The sequence below is a fragment of the Mycteria americana genome, chromosome 2, assembly GCF_035582795.1.
Source record: "Mycteria americana isolate JAX WOST 10 ecotype Jacksonville Zoo and Gardens chromosome 2, USCA_MyAme_1.0, whole genome shotgun sequence".
Taxonomy (NCBI): Eukaryota; Metazoa; Chordata; class Aves; order Ciconiiformes; family Ciconiidae; genus Mycteria; species Mycteria americana.
Genome location: NC_134366.1, coordinates 77,461,545 through 77,478,409, shown reverse-complemented (window position 1 = coordinate 77,478,409; position 16,865 = coordinate 77,461,545).

The following is a 16,865-nucleotide window of genomic DNA, read 5'->3' as shown; positions in this document are numbered from 1 at the left end:
CTGCACCTCTGCAATCCGAAGGGCCACTGTTAGTGAAGCAGAGCTAACAATTCACAGCGTATCGTTTAGGAAACATAGTTAGGAGCATTTTCTAAGCTCACATTACCGTGAGAAAAGAGCAAGAATTACGTGTGAGAAAAGAGCAAGTTGCTCTTTTCTCACGCGTGCATTACTTTTATTTGGAGCGTTGACTTGTATTTGTAGTGTCACCTTGTGCCGTACGCTCACCTGTTGCCCCCCAGACACTCTTTCCCTGCCTCCCCTCACTGCGTGTGCAAATCTAGAGATTGTGTCCGTGCTTCCTCTTCCAGCAGCATCGCCCCTTCCCAGCCAGTCCGCTCTTCTTGTCCACCGAGACTTTTAAATACACTGAGGTCTGGCCATGTTTTTAAACATATGCCCATACAGCCGGGCTTTGATCCTTGATGCTGCCCACCAGGATGCGGAGAGCAGCAGGAAGGAGCACTGGGATACTTGGTATTTATGACTGGATCTGCTGGTTAGTAGTGAATGGTCAAGCAAGTCACGGTGTAACGTTTTGCTGTTTACTTGTTATTATGATCAGTACATCACAATTTTAAGCCTCTATGAGAAATCTAATTGCGAAGGACTGGACGTCTGCTTCATTTTCCTAAAGGGCTGGGCTGATCTCTGCAAGCTCTTCCTGGAGAAATTAAGCCGCTTATATTTACATTCATTCAAATTAATGGCATGCACAGTGTGCATTGAGCTAGGAAAATGTTGACTGATTTCTCTCTAGTTGAGGTTATTGTAGCCAGGGTCTGGCAGGACTCTGAGGAATTTGGCCCTCATGCTGCACCATGCAGGGGAAAGCCTAAAACATGCCCAAGGGCTTTACTGCTCTTCCAAACACAAGCAGGGAAACACTGACGGCAATAGGTTAGAGGAGCAATTTGCTGCAGTCTTGGCTGAAGAGCGGAGCTGTGAGGCTGTGCACGGCACAGTGCGGTGCCCCAGAGGACCGCTGGCCCATGTGAACGGGACAGGTGCACAGGGGACAGAAGCTGCTTAACCTCAAATTGGCAGAGAGGCTACTGGCTAAGGCTAACGTTAGACACCTTCTGTATCATCTGGACAAGTTGTATTTCCAGGTCACCCTGGGACTGGCAAAGCCAGAGGTACAGCTCCCAGACCCTAGGAAATGAGGGCTGTGAGAAAAAGTGATGCAGAAATGAGAAGGGCTGCACAGTCCGTGGCACAGCGACGGACGACTGCCTCCCAGCGACAGTCTGTATCACACGTAGAAAGTGGCATAAAGAGGCAGAGAAGAGATTTGCTCCTGTGTTTCTTGTTTGGTTTTAATTGGCACTTTCTAGTGCCTAAACACTTTAGTCTCAATTTAATGCCAATATATAATTTGTTCTTAGACAACCTGAAAAGATTCCTGGGATGACAAGAGTAAGAAACATAATGCAAATCTTCCTTCTGAATAAGTGCATGACCTATTGTCAAGAAAATGGGGCTAATACACAATTCCAGCGATTCCAGACAATTATAGTCTCTCTGTACTGTAATTACTGCAATGTCAGGTGGATGTTTTTTCTACAGTATTCAACGCTGAGCTTGGCTGATGGTCACATTTCCTTACTCACAGACACTGTTTAGGTTTGAGAGGGATTTCAAACCACAGCAAACCTAAATCAACCAGAGAGTGCTTATGCAGTGACTGCTCAAGTGACATCCATGCAGAACAGCTGACAAAGTAAATGTACATAATGCACTTAACTAGCAAGTTTTCTAGGACGTGTTCAGGTTAACTGCGTGGGTAAGTTAAAAACTGCCTTCTCTGAATATGGCTCTCCCCGGAAAATCCAGTCATGATCCTCCCTGTCAAAACACAGGAGAAAGCAAGCAGAGTCTGCAAGTGGAGGAGGAGAAATTTGGCAGAGCCTGGAAAAATTTCAAACCCAACACTGGGATCAGCACAAAATCTCCAAGTTCAAGAACTACAAAATCACCTTTCATACAGGAACTGCAATATTTTTTCAAAAGACAGTGCTTGGAGGCTATCTACCTACCTAGGTTCTTTCATAGGGAAAAGGTAGGATTTCAGTTTCCAGTTAGTTTGAGGAAAACTGCAGTATATTCAGATGACTCAGTTACATGCAGTTAGAGGCATGCCTGTTTATGAGAAGGAAAGAAAGCATTTTAGATATTTGAGAAAAGCAAGTCTATAAATAGCAGTACAATTCCGCTACAGATGGGCAGAAACTCCAGCCCTTCATCTGAACATTTCAAGCTTTGGGGCACTTGAAATCAGAGTCTGACGTTTGCATCATTAAAATGTTTAGAGTCCACCTACACAAGATTGTAAAACATGCAATTTTCAGCAGACGTTACTTAAGTCACATCTTCTCTCTCCCTGTTCCCCTACCTCTCTCTCTTTCTTCCCTCTTCTGCTGTTAAATCCTAAAGATTTTCACAGAAGCTTCTTTTTATAGACTCTTTTCATTAGAGCACTATCCCTGCTAAACACTTCTATGAAATTCTCTATTAGACTGTAACCACCTACAGACCCTGTGGTATCCTGTTAGATTTTCAAAGTTGATTTTATACAAGTTTCTCACCGAGCACATTTTAAATGTCAAATTATAACTTTAAGCCTGTGATAGTATATATAGTAATTTCATCCCCTTCCTTCCAGCTTTTGGAGGAAACTTTTTCTTCCCTTTTGCACACACAACCTCCACAAGCTGTCTGATGTTTCCCGTCATAGTTCACAGAGAAATTTGTCTTTTGAGAGATGCAAACCATTAAAAAAAAATCATCAATAAAAGGAGATTTTAGAAAGTTACTATTATGTAAGGGAAGCCGAACTATTATGTAAGGGGAAGAGTAGTATGGAAAGGAAGGAGCACAAAGTGTTCTGCAAACTTAACTCCTCGAAGGCCTGACAGATTATTGTATCCTTGGGAGCTTGTCTATTTTTCTGTTAGTATCAGTTAGGCTGATTAGGAGTATTGTCTCTGCCTGGAAACCTTCCTGCACTTGTTTCTCCAGTCCATGGTGAGACACAGCGATGCTGCCACTGCAGCCATAAATCATATTATGGCTGGAAGGCGTTACGGCTTTGTGGTGGTGAGGTCAACCTGAGCAGACAAGGTTATACACCCTTATAAACACCAAGCTGGACCAGTACCTACCTCTATTCCTCCCTGTCCATACAGTCCTGTCAAGTTTATGTGAGCACAGTAACTTCCAGAGACGCTTTTAAAATCTGGAAGCAGTGTCTAAGGCTCTTCCATCAGGAGTCCTCCAGCTACTCCATCCACCCCTGCAGCTGGGTGTTCCTCTTAATGAAAATCAGCAGAAGTGGGGCTCTCGGAGAACCAGGCTGTTCCTGTGATACAGCCTTCCTGTCTCCACGGGGGTAAGTACAAGCACGGTGCTGCAATTTCCTACCTTATTCATTACTAAGCTCTGACTCTGCTTTTGCTTCTTTGGCATTTATAATATATATACTTCATATGCAGAGTATATGCTGGATTTACAGATCATATGGACAGAATAAGCAGAGTGAAAGAGGACTCCCAGTTCCATATTTCTATAAGACTCAGGATAGAAAATCCTCCAGAACGTGAACCGCTGGAGATTTAACAGGCTGGCTCTGCCCTTCAATAAATTATTCCCTAGTGTATTAACAGAAACATTAATTTAAAGTTCGGTGCTGTTGATGTGACCACAGAAGCATTCTTCTATTACTACACGGCAAAACGCTGAGTTTATACTGCCCTCTTCTGTAGTACACTGAAAATGAAAACAGAATTAAGGCCAGGAGCTGTTCTAAGAAACTAAATCCCATTTTGTACTAAGGATCCCTCTATGTCCAATTCTCCCTCTGGGTCAGCTTTTTTCTTCCGGTTGTTATTTGTGAAAATAATGTCCCTAGCCAGAACACAACATTTCATGTTCACTTTTTCCTTTGAAGTTGGCCTTTGCTAATAGCTCTTCTGCAGAGTAGGTGTCGGTTCTCAAAATACCACTGTTACGTAAGGCCTGATTGATTTGAGCTAAGGTGGGCAGAAAAAAGTTATCAAAATCTGACTGTTTGAAAGAGAAGAACGTATTTTTGTTTAAAGCAGTGGGAGGGCATAATTACCTGCACTGAGGATAGGAAAGCTTTGAGCTCACATTGCTGACGTGAAGGTCTATAGAGAGCAGACCTCCCTCTTCGTGTGCTCTCCTGCGCCCAGAGGCATCCACCATACAGCACGAGGGGTTTCTGAAATCCCATTACAGCCATAGCGTAGTGGCCAAACAACACCACGCTGTTTATCCGAAGACCATTAGCAGGCAGGGTAATTACACCGCATATACGAAGGTTTCTGAGCGCGTTAGCATTGAAGGAAGGGCGCAGCATCTATCTAAGAGGGGAGCAGTGCGTCGCTGGCTGGATGTGTGCGGTGTGCCCGGCTGCGCTCCCCGCAATGCCACGGGGCCCCGAGCTGGCCTGGCCGAGGATTTGCCCCACTGACCCTCATATGGAGAGGCAAATGGGGTGAGGAGGTCACGGATGCCCTCCGGCTCTGAAGCTGCTGAAAGGCAGGGTGAAAACACAAAAAAGCTACAGTGAAGCCTCAACACCTAGAATTTATTTCATGTTCAAGGCATGCTTCTTGTCAAGGGACCAGAGAGGAGCTGGAAAGCTGTGTTTTAAAGACAGACAGGTGCAAATTTCCAGCTTCTCTCTTTTAGGGGGTTTTATTTGGATTACCGCTAAGTTTAAAGGTAGCTCTTAAAGCCCTCTCTTTAAATCCCCAAGCCAGCTATTTGCAGCGTTTCATTCCTCTGAAACTCTGGGAATCTTATTTTCTGCAGTGTTTCCACCAAGCTGCCATCCCTTCAGCAGGTGTACAGAGGTTGTTCTGGCCACAGAGGGCTCTGTTTTAGTCCTATGATTAGGTCTTTCCATGTCAGTTCATTAAATTCAGTCTATCAAGAAGCTGTTTTACTCACTCAGTAAATTGTAACAGAGAGCAGGAAGGACTTGCACATACGCAGCATATTGCAGCTCTGAGAAATATTGGAGCTGGTCTTCAGATAAAGAAATCCAATAAAAGGGACTCTGCTGAACGAGTTATTTTAAGACACGTTTTCACTTCTTAATGATCCTTCAATTACCAACTTCCTGACCAATAATGAGAACTGCCAAAGCAAACCAATTTGCAGTGGCACTACTTTTCTGTAATTTTGCTTTATAACCAACGTTCTCACACAGAAATAACAGAGCAGTGATACTACGGCACAGCTGTCATCACTGTTAATCTATACATGTACATACGTCTTTTAAAATAATTTGTCAAAGCGTTTAGTTGAAGTAAGGGTACCTTCAAACATTTCTTTAGTCTCTGGTACTCCCATGGCTTTACTACTGCTAGCATTTGCTCCAGTATTTTATTCCTGAGATGAAAATATGTATAGCAATTGGCCAGCAAACTTTTTTCTTGAGCATTAGCACATCTTTTGCTTCTCTTTCTTCTGCAGTGAAGATCTTTCAGAAGTGTTACGGAAAATTGGCAAATTCCCTTAATCCTCTGCAATACATATTCTTTGGGCCTGCTCAGCTCTGCTTTTTAAGAATTCTTTTTTTTTTTTTTTAATCTGTGTTAACAACCTGTTTTTTACAGGGATTCCCTTGCTTAATTGCTCATACTCTGTCATATTTTTCAAGTTAAATTCAGGTTTCTCTACTGTCATTCTGATCACATTTCCTAGAGAATGTAAATTCCCTTTTGTTCTGCTTGGAAGCCAACAAAAAATCATTTAAAAACTAGAAGTGAGCTCAAGCAGCAAAATTCAGATCCCAGTACAAACTTTGTCAAAGTCCAGGTGTGGTCCAGTTAGGGGTGGTGGAGGCTCATTCCAGTAGCTTTGGTGGCAGAGATGTTATATTGACCAGATGCTGCCTGGGAACTACAAGGCAGCTGCAATCAGCCAGCTGGGATTTCACCGGCATTGAGTGTATGGCCCTCATGGCCTATGGCCACTTTTTATCATCCAGCTTCTCCACCCTGAGAGCTGGAGCCGTGGAGACAATAAGGCTGAAGGGCTGGTAAGAACCTGCTGGTTAAGTTCAGAGGAAGGATGGCGTCTCTCTTATTGCAAGGAGCCAACTTGCGAATTAGGGAGCCACCCCCAGCTTGCTCTCTCTGCAGAGCCAAGCCCCACTAAGCCAAGCCAAGCCCCACTAAGCCAAGCCTAGCCCCCGACTTGTGCAGCACTCCAGCAAAGCAAAGGCATAAACAAGTTTTCACTGCTGTTGACCAAAGCACAGCATTTTCCTCCACCAGGAGCCAAGGCTCACCGAGAACTCCCGCTCTGTTTGCAGTGAAAGAAGGGCTTTCACAATAGAAAGGCTCAATAGAAGCAGTTGCTATGTGGGAGGATATTGAAAACAGTGATTGGCATCACACTTTCTTTCTTCTGTCTTCTCTATTGTTTGAACCCCAAGAATTGCAGGAACATGGCTGTTCCTGTGGCTAAGTCTATTACCCTCTTCTCTTTCTCTTATTTCCCCACTCCAGTCATTAGCGTTTGAAGAATAACTTGAAGTAATCACACCCATGGCAGAAGGGTTATATTTCCCAGCCCTTTACACTATCACAAGCATACACCCACGTCGTGTGGGTATAAAACCTACAGCTGCATCTATCGCATCCAGCGTCGAGAGTCGCGCACCCGTGTTCTGCCTCTGGGACAGGACGGAGGAAGGTGAGATGTTCCCGCGCTGGGGGCACGTGGCTCACTGCGTGGGCCGTGTGGCTACCTGAGTGTGGTGCCAAGGCCTTGCAATGTCCCCTGCGGGGCCACCGCCAGCCCCCCTGGGCCAGGGGTGTGCCTTTTCCAGCTGATCATACAGGTGTACTCAAACACTACCCTGTCCATAAAAGCCAGTCAATGGGGTTGAGCTGGCGCAGAGTGGAAGCAAACCGTGCTTGTTATTTGACTGGTTCAGGACAGATCCCCCATTTATTTTCTGGAGGATCCAGGGGCCATGACCCCTCTGTCATGCCACAGTCAAATTTGGGCCGACCCAAACCCTCAGAAGTCCTTACCTAGAGTTTAGGGCAAAGCCACAGGTATTGCTCTTAGAGGCTTCCCAGGCTGAGACGTGCTCCTATTTTATTTCACCATTGTGAAAACAGAATGAGAGCCCTTGCTACAACCAACGCCTTTTGCTGGTGCTTGCTGAAAGATTTGTCTAAAATTTGGCAGTGGCTAAATCTAGTTACAGCGATAGCAAGAGAAAGCATGGCTGCAAAGCTGAGAGTCATACAGTGTCTCTCCCCTCTGCCAAAGGGAGACCTCAGAATTTATTTGTGATCCACATCATGTAGAGAATCATGTTTTCTCATGCCCTTGCAAGGGAAATGATTGCTAATGGATCTTGTGCTTCAGCAGCATATCTCTCCCTGCTATGTTTCCCAAGTGTGCAGGTAGAGCAGCAAGGCTATGGAAACCTTTTGTCCTTTTGTAAATTGAAAGAGAACAACTCCTGCCTGCTCACAAAGATGAGAGCCAGAGAGTTATGAGAAAAGTACTATTAACCACTGACTTCTGAAACCTTGAAGAAAGAAATTCGATAATGAAAGCTACGGTAATCAAGGAGACAATAATACAAGGAGGCTGAAGGTAGGATTTTTCTAAGCTAGGAAACTGCACTGGGTAGGGGTAAACCTCTCGATGTATTTCTGCATGTCTGCATGTATTTGCTGAGGTGAGAAGGACTTTGAAACATGTTCTGGGATTGTGCATTGTTCTTGATTATAATTACCAGTGCTACAGCAGTGCCTAGCAACTCTAATGAAGTATCAGGGTCTTATTGCAGAAGTCACCGTGTGAAGGAGGAATGAAAAAAAAGTTACTTACTGTCTTGGGCATTTCAGGCAGAAAAGAGTATGAAACAAGCACCCAGATTGGCACTGAGTCAGCAGGTTTTAAAATATGAGTGAGGAGGTTTTAAAATATGAGTCCTGTGAGTACATTTTAAAATATGAGCCCTGTGAGAACGAAAATATGTGAAAACCAAAGGTCGCCTTCCATATATTTAACCAATAAAGGGAGTCATGGGGAGATCCTAAGCAAAGGGAAAAAAATGAGAGGAAACATGAGACCAGCAGCAGGGCAAATGTGTGAGGCTATTTTAAAAAGCCTTAAAGACACCTTTCAGAAGAAATAAGGCCAGTTTTACGGGGTGGGGGGGAGAAAATTCCAGTAATGAGGTCTCAAAATATTATTTTCACCTCCATTCCTCATGTTCACATATTTCTAATAATCTGGTCGTAGTGTTTCCATACCATTGTCCTTCTACTTAATATCTAATTGTCACTGTACTATTGATCTCCTGCCCAGCTGTGAGTGGTTTCTAAGTGCAGCATAGAAAACATCTAGGGGACTTTGCACTCTCTGCTTAGCAGTTTGGCTTCAGGTGTGCGTGATATTTCCTAATTTCTTTTTTTTTCCCCAGTGCTCTCACTGGTTCACCATCACTCCCCTCTCTGACTTATTTTTCCCATCTTATCAAAAAGAAGCTTCTGCTGTGAGCTGAAGCCATGTCATTTTTTCTGTGTCTCTGCTGTTCCCCAGCCAGGGCCAATATTTCTGGAGATCAATACTTTTTCTTTTCTGTGGCCATATTTTCAGGCTTGTTGCTTTTCAGTGTAGTTCCTTCCCTGTTCAGGGCTTTGCTGAAACCTTTGTCACAAGACTAATGCCCTGATTAATCAATAAGTAATAAGACTGAGCTAATTCCAGAGCTAAAGGGGAAATCCCAAGGGAAATACTCTGCGTGCCTCCTTTTAAAAGTCTGCAAGGCCCCCAGCCTCATAAAAGTTCACAGGGCTAATTAAAGGGCTTTACACAGACCAAGTATCAGAGGACTGCATTTTTGCTCTTCATCTTGACCAAGAGTAACAGACATTACTCAGTTCACAGCCCAACATGAAAACCCATTCCTTGCAGACAAGGCTATGAGGTAGAGGAGGCTGGTTCCAGTGACCAAATAATTGCATGGGTGAAGCACAACCTTTACAGAAATCAAGCCCAGGAAAAGGTGAGGGTTCAGCTGAGTGGTGCTACATTCCTTTGGACAAGACACGGTAGAGAGGGAGGAGACCTAGCTGAGACGCGGAAACCAGAATTATTCATGGACCCTGCTTCTCATACCAGAGGAGACTGAACAGTTATTCAACCCCTATATGTCTGCTCTGCAAGGCTCATGATTTTGTAGCCCTGTACTTTTATGCTACCAAAGTCACCTGCCTCCCCGGCTGCAGAGCTCCTGCCCGTCCATACGTGAGCTCTAGCCCATTTCCCTTGTGCCCTTGGCAGTCATATTGAATCTTAATGCACAGGTCCCACTGCTTAACACAGATATTGCTGTCTTGACCTACTGTCAGCCTAGTTGGTCTAGGTTGCAGCTCCTAGGAGGGACAGTCCAAGGCCATAGGTGGCCATAGGTGGTGGTTTCCGTTCACGTGGTGCATTGGCTCGTCTGCTTCTAGTCCTTGGCAGGGAAGAACCCATGGCTATGAAAAGCTGTGCAGTCATGAAGTAATCCAACACCTCATAACTGTTAAAGAGTTCAGCCCTTACTGAACTTAAGAGACAGGCAAAAGTTTTGCTGAGTGTGTTGTGAAAGTGCCTCTTCTCACCCACCCCCACATCGGAGACAGAAGAGCTCAGACCGAACTAACAACATTGCCGTTCTCTAGCACCATAGAGAGATACCTTGAGCTGTTTCACCGTGCCCCATGATGGAAAAGTACACATACACAGCTGACATCCAAACACTTACTGCCTCCGTATGCAGCGCATTCCCCGTAGTTCAATTCTGTACTAAACCTTCACTTTTTAAAAAGTTCATTATGTGGGAGAGGATAAAGCAGGGACAGCACAACCTTATTCAACAGCATAAATGGGTTTCTCTGGCAACCATCATCGAGCTGCATTACATAGTAACTAAGTGTAGAAGCAGCTATATTTAGGTTCTGGATCTGCTATTGCCCTATCTTTTTCACTGCAGAAAATTAACATGTATCTGTGCATGTAGTTTAAGGGGGGGGACACGGAAATCCACTCATCCACTGCTGGTGAGATAGGGATGTGTCTCTGAAATTTGAAAAGGTCTGCCTGACTAACTTCATGCTCCTTCCCTTTTTATTTTTGGTTTTTAGTGCATTTCCAATTCTTCATAAGTTTCTTAGCCTGCTCCAGACTTACCAATTAGTTTTGTTCATCTGTGTCTGCACTGGGCAACAGATGCTGTCTGTGGTGCTCCCTTGAATCCTAAATCCCAGGTGAGTCCCCCGGCCACATCCCAGCCGCGTGCTGAGTCAAGAGGTGGCTGGACGACACTCCCCATGCACCCTGCACTGCACTGAGGGAAGGTGCAGGGGGCAACAGAGGTGCAGTGTGCCACACTGGTCTTTCCAAGCTGGGCAGTCTGGGGACCTCCACCACGGGGCCCCTTGCAGGGCACGGTAAGCCTTAGAGGACCTGGAACTCTTCATCCTACTCATATTGCAGAGAGCCCAAGCACCCAAAGGCAGGCTCCTGATTCCCATTTGAATTATCTTAAACGCCTCTGAAGTTCAGCGCCTGGCTTCTTCAGCGTCTGGCAACCCTTCAGCCAAAGAGAAAAGTCAGATGTGTGTTTACTGAACATCCCCAGCACCACCGTAGGTGATTAATGCATGGAGATAGGGTAACAGCCCCACTTCTGATCTCAGTAGCTGGGACTCCACGAACCAGAAGGGATACGTAACCGCTATTTTCAAAATGTCCATGGAATCTGGGAATGCAAATAGTTGCTAGAGAGTGATAAGTGTCACCTTTTGATGACCAGCCTCCTGTAAAATGTCTCAGTTTGAGCACCCAAAATAGTGGCATCTAAAATCATGAGTCCCTTTTCTGAAAGTGTTGATTCTATATATAATGCAGAGACATCAGCAAGAGTAACATCCAAGGGAGTTAAAAACAATTCTGAAATATTCTGGAAGAAATGAGTTACGAGGAACTTTTCTTGAGGGTTTTGTAATTTTTAATTTTTGTATCTTTCCTTAGTATCACTTGATTTCTGTGGTCATCCTTTCTCCCAGCTTACCACGGAGAGACAACTACCACAACTACTCTTAGAAAAGGAACAGTTAAACTAATTACTACAAATCAAATCAAAGGAAAAAGATCTTATGTTTCCAAGAATCAAGAAATAATGCACAGACACTGTAGGGAATTATCTACAAATGGTTACTAACAACAATAACAATACTGTTTATACATATTTGGCAGGTATATCTCAAATAATAGTGAAAGCTTGACATCTAGGCATTAGCTCATGGACTCATTACCTTTTGAATGAGCTTAATGTTTTTAAAATTACTAGATCAAGCCTTAGTCTGACATAGGTATTATGTAAGTTTCCTTCCAACAGCCAGCCTATACGAGGTGCTCTCCATCTCCCAATTTTCCGCTGGTTATTTGGCAGACCTCTGGGCAAAGCGGCAGCAATTTCACAACCCACAAAACAAGTTTTTGGCATAAGTTGCCACCACAATTTATTTATATATTTACTTATTGCTCAAGCCAATAAAAATGTTTTGTTCAGAACGTAAATGGTTATTTTAAGTCCTAACTTATTCCATACCTTCTTCTGGAAATGGAATTTATAAAGAAATTGGTGAGAGGTGGACTGAATGAGGGGACAAGAAGCTGGGTGGAAAATCATCTGAACCGTCAGGTCCCAAGGGTAGTGATCATGGGTACAAAGTCCAAATGGCAGCCACATACCTGTAGAGTCCCTCAGAGATCCATACTGGGGCCAGTATTGTTTAGTGTCTTTATTAAGGGACTGGATGAGGGGAATGAGTGTGCTCTCTGCAAGTTTTCAGATGATGTCAAAACAGGAAAGCAGTCAATATGCTGGAGAGCGGGCCGGAGAAATGGGCCGAGATGAACCTCATGAAGTTCAACAAAGTGAAACACCAAGCCCTGCCCTGGTGAGAAATGACCCCATGCACAGGACAGGCTGAGGTCTGACTGGCTGGACAGCAGCTTTGCAGATAAGCCTGGAGGTTCCAGTGGACACCAAGCTGACCAGGAGCCAGCAATGCAGCCTTGCAGCAAGGAAGGCCAAAGCACCCTGGGCTGTATTAGCAAGAATTAAGAAGCGATTATTTCCCTCTACTCTGTAGTTGTGAGACCACAACTGGGGTGCTGTATCCATTTTTGAGCTTTGTAGTACAAGAAAGATGTTGACACTCTGGAGCCAGTCTAGCAGAGGGCCACCAAGGTGCTGGAGCATATGACGTACGAGGAGATGCTGAGAGAGCTGGATATGTTCAGCCAAAAGGAGAGAAGGTGAAGGGGAGACCTGTTGTCTGCAAATACTGAACAAGACTCTTCTTAAAATTGCATGCTGGAAGGGCAAGAGGCAACACAGAAGTTGAAACATGGGAAATCTTGACTCAATGTAAGAAAAACATTTTGTGACTGTGCAACTCTTCCCTTTTAAAAGCCATTCTGCTGGGAAACCAGTCCCTTCTGCTAGGCACCAGCCAGCTTTAATAATACAAACTATAAATTTTACTTACTAGATATCTGGATTCAGAAAAAACAATGAAACTTCAGCATTGACCAGACAGGAATGACACAGGCAAAATTCCTTCCCTGAGCCCCAGAGGGATACTAGTATGGAGGTTAATGATGTACCATATGTACCATATGGTACTTAATGTACCATAGTTATTGGCCAAACGAGCCATCAAACCTAATCTCTCTCTAATTACAAAGAGGAAGGGCAAGAGCTCTTCATCCTATTGCAAAATGGCACCCAAAGAGAGGTTAAAATGCCAGGATGCTTTCAGAGGAAGACAGTGGCCCCTTCCAAGCCATGTTCCTTCCCTCCTGATGGGCTGGTCCAAAAGGCTTACGATACAGCCATGTGTCTGACCCTGCTGCAGCCACCACAGGCTGAGCTCTCAAAGGAGGCAAGATAATTGCTCGACAAAAACCAAACATTTTTTTCTATGCTTCATCCTGACAAAAATGAATCCTGATCTTTAGAGTTCTGTAGCCCAAAAGACAAAGTCAAGAGTAAAAAGTAAATTTTTGGTTCCTTTAAGATGGCATTAACTAAATTGAAACTTTCTACCCCAAAAAATGCATGCAGGAAACCGAGGGTTTTGTTGGCTGAAAGTTTAAAATCAAACTGAAAAAATCAGCCAGTTTAGGACTAGGCTGCATTACAAGTATTTAGGGATCTGATGTTAGTGGGCTAGGATTGCTGTTACTACTGCTTACAGCAGTGGGGGTTTGTAGCTCATGAGAGACCAACAACATAACAAGCAGATGAAATGTGTGGACTGTTGCTTACACAGCACCAACATCTTTATAAAAGAAACATATCTTTTTTAGGCTTTACATCAATTCTGTCACAGACTTCCAGGAATAAATAGTCCCTCCCCTGCCTTGCTAACATATCAGCCCAAGCATCACTCTGTAGTCTTATCTCACTTAAAAATGCTGATTCCGAAAGTCTTATCAGTTTACCAAAACAAATATTAACAAAGAGATTAAATGAAACAGTATGTTTGCATTCTTTTTGAGAACATATGCATCTAATATTTGCCTCCATTTGGAGAGGGAAAAAAAAGTAAATCAAGAACACCTCCCCTGATCACTCTCCAAAAGCAGCCAGGTGAGGGCTAGCTAACATATATTCTTACTTGAATCAAATCAGCCATCACACCTTTAAAAATAATGTGCACAATAAATTAAAGTGAAAAGACTTCTACATGCCATTTTCCATATCATCCCACAAATATTCTGTGAGAGACTTACATAAGGTGGTTTGTTTTTTTTTTTTAATTCTGTGTAACATTGTAGCTTTTTTTTCCTTGGTTTTTTCTTTTTTCTTTTCCTGAGATGGATGGGTGAACCTGGCAGTGGTGCGGAGAAATGAACTCCATTTCAAATTATCACTGTCTCTTAATGAAATTATGGAATTTTAATAGGTTTTTAATTAAGATCTAGCCAAGAAAAGTAAGGACATAGGAAATGCTACTGCTAGACTTAGCTATTTCAGCAGAGAAAGAGCTGGAACCATTTTACTGTTGTATCTTGCAAACTGTTGGAGCAAGATCATCCAGCAATTAATACCACAAACGTCGTCATGAGGGGCTTAAGGTGGTAAGCCCTTTGACACTGAGCTTACCGGGTGGTTTCTTTGAGGAAACAGGGAGTAAAAGGAAAGGTTCTCCTTGTGGAGAACTTGTGGTTTGATAGCAGATAGGTAGGAATCACCCAGAGCTTTGAAGAGAAAGCAGAGAAAAGATGCAGGGCACTCTTCCGGACCGAGCTGAACCCACATGGCCAGGACATAACATATTCCTGAGGAGGACTGCAGAAAGGTTTTATGCTGTCCTGTTAAGACAGCTGTACAAAAGTGCCTGCAGAGTTTTTTCAAAGCATGAATAACTTCTCTTGTATAGTAAAATGCTGCTTAAGTTCCAAGCCCTTGAAAATGAAGCAAGAGCGGTAAAACGCAACCAGCCCGCAGTCGCAGCACCTGCTGCGCAGAGGCTGCACGCCTGGCCTCCCACGGTGGGCATACCCACAGTATCCACTGCTTTCCCAGGATAGAAAGGGCGGGAGTCTCTGTTTTTAATTAACCCATTAACAGTACGAAATTAATCACCTTGTATGTTTGAACCGGCTCTGCAGCCTGCTTGTCTTCCTGCACCGCTCCCCAGTAGTTTTCCGTTGCTCTTCCTCCTCGCTGCCTTAGGGGAAATGCCGAGGGGGAGGCAATGCCCTGGTCGTTCCTGTAGGCAGGGGAGGTTATGCATGCTGCGCTTAATGGCTCTTACCAGGACTGAGATTAACTGCGATTAGATTCACCTCACACGTAGTTTGACTGCGATAGGATTATTGGGTAGCTGGGAGAAGCTATTTTCCTCAATTCTTGCCACATCTTTAAAGAAATGCCAGGTAGGATGAGGACTGCTCAATGGCCTGTACATAATGTACTAGCAGACGGTTTGCAAACATTTTTTAAGTGGCTTGATAAATTAAAAACGCTGCTGTCTCTGTGCCCAGCTGCACCTCCTTTCCCTTGGGACATGTCCAGCCTACTGGCTAAGGCAGGAGTAGCTACCAGGGACAGGGGGTGGGTGCCAGGGTACGGGGATGCAGGGAAGGGCTGTGGGAGAGGGAGCGGGGCTCGGAGAGGTTGCAAAGGCCTGGGACACCGGGCTGGGCTCTCCCTCCATGGCGCACCATCATGGTAGGGATTGCTTTGGTTGCAGCTGCCTCTAGAGGGCTCATCGCCTTGTTGGAGAGGCAGCAGCCTTTGTTCTCGCCTTACACAGCGTCGCTGAGTGAAAGATACTTCATGTGTCGCTATGCTTTTCAATCTTCCCTTTATTCCCACTCAAATCTCCAGCGGCGTGACCTCAAAACCAAAGATGCGGGCTGCGAGGGGTCTGCATGCCCTCACTCCGTCGTCACTGGGGTACAGCACGCGCTCCCCGTCAGGGAGGCAATGGGGATTTGCTGCCTGCCCACCTCCTGCGCCACCGCATCCCCTTTGCATCCTTCAACCCTCCAAAAGTTTAAGGCCTTAAATGCTGCACTCCATTGCACTTAAACCCTGCCGCACATCTGCTCGTACCAGCACCTCTGCTACCGTGCTGACACACGCACGTGCTGTGGTTATTTGTCCTGCTCCTCGAGATGGGTTGCCAGAAGCGTAGCAATCCAAGACCAGTACCACAACCAGGTTTTGCACCTGAACAAAATTTCTGATCAAAAAAAGGGGAAACCCAGACAGAAGTTGTACTTATTAGTCCCATGCTTTCTGATGTCTTCGTCAGGTTGATGGGCCTACATCTCCAAACACTTGCAAAGCCTTGGAAGATATTCAGGACTGGCTTGCTTCTCCAGGACCAGTTGCTAAGTATGTACAGCATACTTGTAAAGCTCTTTTTTGTGGGCAGTAGTTACACCTGCAACAAAAACTGTGCATATACAGCTTTCACACTGTTAGCACTGTTTAGTCATTCTTGTGACTTTCCCTGTGAATGACACCGTATTTGTCAGTATCAGATTTCATCTGTGGTTGTGCAGCCCATTTGTTTAGCTTTATCCTAATGCAGGATAACGAGCCAGGATTGCTTTGCAAAGCAAGCAACTTAAAAGCTGAAGCCATTTATTCTGACTAGTGATTCTCCCTTGATTTTATAAGCTTCAAAAACCTCTGGAGTTCATCTGCATTTGGTTTAGACTAGTCAAACAGGGTGAGATCATCTCACTTGCTGTACAGCACCTCCTTACACGGTGAGTTCAGCCTTTACTCTTGCAGCTTTTGCCATCTCCTGCCAAAGTCAATAGAAAGGCTCTTGTTGGCAAGGCTGAAACGGGGACAGGCCATCAGTCCCCCAAAAGGCACACGTGATTTAGCAGTGGTGCAAGACTCCCTGGCAAATCCAGGCCATGAGTGTCAACAGCTAAGTCTGATAGCACGAGGTTGCTAGCAAGTTCTCAGGCCAAACTGACCTTCCCATGCCCATGAGGAGGGATCTCCACCTGCCTTCCATTGCAGTAGTGTGTATATCCCTCTCCTTCGGGGATATTGCTGGTTGGGTTCATTTCTCTCCCCAGGGAATGGAAAGAGCTTCTGGCAGGGAACAGCCCCTGCAGTAAGGAAGGAAGCTGAGTCTCTGGCTACTGGAGTTCAATCCTCTGGCATAAATCAGTGAACAGTGCACACAATGACAGTGTAACAAGTCTTTACTGAAGCAAGAGTGTGAGTCAAAGCAGCAGGCAAAACACAAACACCAAGCATC